The sequence below is a fragment of the Rhinopithecus bieti genome, unplaced genomic scaffold (genome assembly GCF_001698545.2).
Source record: "Rhinopithecus bieti isolate Rb0 unplaced genomic scaffold, ASM169854v2 scaffold_22165, whole genome shotgun sequence".
Lineage (NCBI taxonomy): Eukaryota > Metazoa > Chordata > Mammalia > Primates > Cercopithecidae > Rhinopithecus > Rhinopithecus bieti.
Window position 1 is genome coordinate 2,506,404 of NW_016810977.1, and position 5,829 is coordinate 2,512,232.

A 5,829-nucleotide genomic window follows, 5' to 3' on the forward strand; every position below is an offset into this window, starting at 1 on the left:
AACAGCTTAAAACACAAACATGCTGTAAAGCTATACAAAATATTATTTTCATATCCTTATTCTATAAGCTTTTAAAATTTTACTTTTAAACTTTTTTTTGTTAAAACAAAGATACAAGCATGCATATTAGTTTCCTATATAGGGTCAGAATTATCAATATCACTGTGTTTCACCTTCAAATCTTTGTCCCACCAGAAGTTTCTGGGGCAATAACACCTATAGAGCTGTCATCTCATGATAACACTTCCTTCTGGAATAACACCCGCTGAAGGACCTGCCTGAGTCAGCTTTACAACTAACCTTAAAAAGTAAGTAGAAGGAGTACACTCTAAAAGGAATAGCATTGTAAATACATAAACCAGGAACAGTTGTTCATTATCAAGTAGTATGTACTGTTTATACTTGTATGCACTCAACTTTTGTGCAACTGACAGTTCAGTAAGTTTCCTACACCAGCATCATCACAAACACATGAGTAACGCATGTGCTATGATGTTATGACAGCTACAACATCACCAGGTGACAGGAATTTTTCAGCTCCATCATAATATTATGGACCACCATTGTGTATGTGGTTTCTTCATTGATTGAAATGTCATTATGCAGCACATGACTGTATGTATGTGTCCTAGATATATATATATATATAATCTATCTATCTATCTATCTATCTATCTATCTATCTATCTATCTATCTATCTATCTATCTCACAGTTTCTTTATCCATTCATCCATCAGTGGACACCAGGCTGTTTTCATACTTGGCTATAGAGAATAATGCTGCAATAAATGGGAGTGCAGACATCTTCACAAGGTAGCGTTCTTTACTTTTAATTACTCTCTCTTGGGATCAGTCAGCTCCAGTACCAACTATCTCCGTTGCTGCTAATAATCTCATTTTGGTTACTCTCTGCTATTTTTATATTCCAAGTCATGTCCAGAGACTATCTGTTATCCATAGTCTCTTAATGGAAAAGGAGTGGGAGGTAGGGCTGGTTGGCATTCCTTCCTTTCGATCTTTGCTTTCTGTCTTCTGCAGGCATCAAAGGAATCAACATCAGTCATCATCATCCAGGGTTTGATTCAACCTCCAGTCACTAAATGTGCATCTTAAATAAGCTCTCTTCATTGCAATGAATTTGAGTTGGTCTGAAATTATATTTTGTCCTCCTTGCATAAGCTCCTGTAAATTTCTTAGCAACATATCTTCTCCTAGTCTTCAACAGTCTTCCCTACACAATACCTGTAACTTCTGAGTTGAATTCTTTTCCGTCCTATGTCTTCACATATTCCTAAGCCATATACCTGTTGAGCAGACTGACGCACTTGCTGATTTATGGGAAATGTCTGGAGCATTCCATAGTTTGGGGTTCTTCCATTGTGATTTCTCAGATCATACTTTTTGCCAGTTAGAATATTAATGTTAACCAAAACCCTGAACATCTGTGAATCCAAAAGACTGTGATAATCAGCAGTGCTTGTCCGTAGCCTGTGGCTCTGGTTTGCCTCCTTGGATGTCTAACTGAGAAGAAAGGTTTCCCTGCAGCGGAACTACACAATGGCCAGCCTTGTCTCCTTATATGCTTCCCTCTGGGCAACTTGGAACCAGCTCTCTTTTTCGCAATGTAAACAGCCTGATGCTGTGAGAAGCTCTTTTCTACCCTTGCTTGTGCTTCTTATTCCTTTTTGGGTTGCCCTTCACCTCAAAGGATCTGAAGCAACAGCTATTATTTGCTTTGCATGGCAAGGCATGGAGTGTTTGCTTTCCGTGTTGCAGTGGGGAGCATCTCTACCTCACAACCCTTATCTGCTTCAGATGATAATGCTCATTTTGGAGGAGTTGTTGTTCAGAGTCCACGCCTTAGCAGTCTTCTCTGTCTTCGGGAATTGAAAATGATGCACACAGAATGCTTCACTAATGGTTGTTTGTTTTGAGGATGCAAGTGGGCTCAGGTTAGAACATGAAACTCATCAGGACATCAGGAACTGTAACCCTGTCAGTCCCCTGCTGGTCTCCTTATCTTTCTCATGGTCTGCATTCTCTCTCTTTCTGGTGGAGTCTGTGTTTTGTTCTGTGAGTCTACTCTGTTTCCATTTGTCACCAATCAGCCAATCCTCTCCTTAATCTCTAATGAAATATCTTGAGGAAACCAGCCAGTTGACTTGATTAATTACCCTTGTCTTGGTTCCTTTTACACAAGGCCTCTACTTTGGTATCTGGGTGACATGGGTCAGAGACTCACACCTGTTCCAGGCAGTTTAACCTAGAATGGGAAGAGAAGTATGGTGGCCATGACAAGGGACATGCTATCTAGCCTTATTTCCCAACATGTTCCCAGGGTTGCATATACCCTAAATGAAGTCTATGGATTAGGCATATATTCCACATTAGTGTGTGGCGTGAACAATTCCTCTGGAGTCTATCCACAGGTGTGGTGACTCTACTCTTCTCTAGCCTGGTGGTCAGTAGGGCCATTGGTCTCCAGGCCTGTCGGGCACTGTGACCACCTTTCCTGGGTACTAAAGGCTATCCTGTCTAGTAGAGCACCGCTTTCCCTGACTAGATTTGGCCATCGATTCCCACACTCTCACTCCTCAGAGTTAGTGCTCATGACAATACCAATGAACCTATGAGATTTTTCTTGTTTCCCTTTATTACCTGAGGATGAGAGGCAAATCTGACATCAGGACAGGTCCTATGGATAATCAAAGTAGGAAGTTCGTTCATTTATTTTCACTCAGCACATATTTAAATAACACTTTGAAAGGCATTGGGGCTCACAGCAGTGAATGAAATAGCCATAATCTAGTAGCGAATGAAAATGTCAATTATAAGGGCAATGAGTGGTATAAAGTGCAAATATAAGTACTCATCAGAGAGAGAGAGAGAGAGGGAGGGAGAGAGAGACAGCACATTTGACAGGTGTTGCTCATTCATTTACTCATTTGTGCATTTATCAAAGCATATTAATTGAACACCTACTATGTGGTAGGCACTGATCTGCTTACTAGAATATAGCAATGAAGAAAACAAAATTTATACCCTACAGGTTTTTATTAAAACAAGAAAACCAATAACATGTGAAGGTGTTGTCAGCGGGGATAAGTCACATAGGAAAGCAGGGTAAGGGGTAAGAAAGTGATGGAAAAAGAGGCATTACTTTTGATGCAGTGGCCATGGTAGGCTTCTCTGAAGAGATGACAATTGATCTAAGCCTTGGCGGAAGCAAGGGAGGGTACTCTGTGAATATGTGGTGGGAAGCGTTCCAGAAAGAGGGATTAGCAAGTACAAAATCCTGAGTCAGGAGTGTGCTTGGCACATTTGAGGAATAGCGAGCGGTCCAGCGAGGAGTCAGGCACAGAGAGGAGGGGGCAAAGAGGCAAGAAGGATAACTGGAGACACAGCCTGGGACCAGAGCATGTGGGGCCTCTCGCGCCATGGAAAGGACCTTGGATTTTATTCTAGTGAGGTGGGTTTTTGCTGAGGAATGACATGATCTGATGTACATCATAAAAGAGTCAACATTGGCTACTTGTGGAGAACAGATTATAGTTTTGAAGGAATTACTGCTGTTTTTGGAAGAAATTATATGTAAGCCTATATATTTATAGGCTTTCAAATACTACTCATGATCTAGGAACTGCAAAATAGGCTTAGTTCCATTTTTCTCTTAACCAGAAATGTTATAAATTGCTAGGCCAAGGTGGAGGCAGATTTATTGGCATAAAGTAACTAAACCATGACAATTCCACTAGGAAGACCAAATAGTATCTTTATAATGGCTGGGACTTTATAGACACAAAAGTGCAAAATGATATTACCCCCGTGTGAGGGTTAATACTGAGTGTCAACTTGATTTAATTGAAGGATGCAAAATATTCATCCTAGGTGTGTCTGTGAGGATGTTGCCAAAGGAGATTAGCATTTGAGTCAGTGGGCTGGGCAGTGGGAAAGGCAGACCCACCCTTAATTTGAGTGGGCACCATCTAATCAGCTGCCAGCATGACTAGAATATAAAGCAGGCAGAAAAACGTGAAAAGAGTAGACTGGCCTAGCCTCCCAGCCTACATCTTTCTCCCATGCTGGATGCTACCTGCCCTCGAACATCAGACTCCAAGTTCTTCAGCTTTGGGAGTTGGACTGGCTGCCTTGCTCCTCAGCTTGCAGACAGCCTATTGTGGGACCTTGTGATCATGTGAGTTAATACCCCTTATTAAACTATCTATCTATCTATCTATCTATCTATCTATCTATCTATCGATATATGATCTATCTATATATGTAAAGATATATGATCTATGTATAGATATATGATCTATCTACATATATATCTATAGATACACATATATACATATCTATATCTATATATGTGTATATCCTGTTAGTTCTGTCCCTCTAGAGAACGCTGACTAATACATCGCTTTAATAATAACTCAAACCCTGTTCATATCCCATCTGCAAATGCTTTATTGGTTCTCTTGCTTTGGAGGGCATTATAAGCAAGTCAAGTTCAGCCTTCCTTATTCCTCATAGCCATAGTCCACCTGACAGGTGATGAAAAAATGACAACAATGAACCCAGGAGAAAGGAAGACTTCTGCAGCATCTGCCCAAACTGGATATACTCTAGTTCAACATAAAAATGGCTGGGTTCAGGGTTGAAGGTCTAGAGTGGGTCCTGACCATGTGCTGGGAGGAGAATTAGCAAAGTGGTAGGAGCTTTTTGTTGAATAATCAAGCACTTTGTCAAAACAGAAGTGCTTTATGAAAAGCAAGCTATGTTTTTTCTCCCCTCCAGCTATGTTTTTTTAAGGAGGACTGCCAAACAGCATTTTGGGCAGAAACTATTAATTTTCCTTTAAGTAACATACAAAAGGAAGAGTCTCACTGCCCCAGCATGGGGCAATTTAATAAAATCACAAGCAGCAAAGCCATGAACAACTAGGATCTATGATCTATAATCAGTTGTTGTTGATATAACAACTTGTGCATTTTCTTTGAGTCTAGGTTTAGCCTGGAGGCATGACTTAGTTTTATTAATGGTTTTCAAGCATGAGCTAGATTGCTATTTTGTAGAGTTTTTGAAGGGGCAATTGTAAGTATGAAAAGAATGATTGAATCAGATAACCTCTAAGGTCCATTTCAACCGCAAGGTTCAATGATTACAGGAGAGAATCTTGAATTTTAAGTGCAGAGGCTTTGAGCTTTGCTTTCTGTAATTTAATTTGGTGATGCAAAATTGATCTGTAGGACCTTATTAGGGTTTCTATGTGAGTTTGAGGAAAGCAATTTTCCTCTTGGGAAAAGAATGTTTCAGCCCTTGAATGTCCAACTAAACCTTCATTTAATGATAGAAAAAAATGTGTTTGAGAAAAAATTCCATGATAGCACCTTTCCGAAAGAACTGTGAGGATAAAGATGTTCTGTATGTGTGCTGTTGTATTCAGTAGTTGCTAGATGCACAGGAGTGCCTAGCATTTGAAATGTGGCTGGTGTGACAGGAATTTAATTTTAATTTTTATATGATTTTAATTACTTAAAAAAATTGCTTTTCCGTCTATTCTCCTGGGGAGTTCTCTTTTAGGGCATTTGGGAACCTTCCTGCTAGCAACCTTGGTCGTGGTCATCTAGACCACCCAAGAGATGTCTGTTTTCAAACTTCTTTTTTTTTATTATTATACTTTAAGTTCTAGGGTACATGTGCACAACATGCAGGTTTGTTACATATGTATACATGTGCCATGTTGGTGTGCTGTACCCATTAACTCATCATTTACATTAGGTATATCTCCTAAGTTATCCCTTCCCCCCGCCCCCTCCCCATGACAG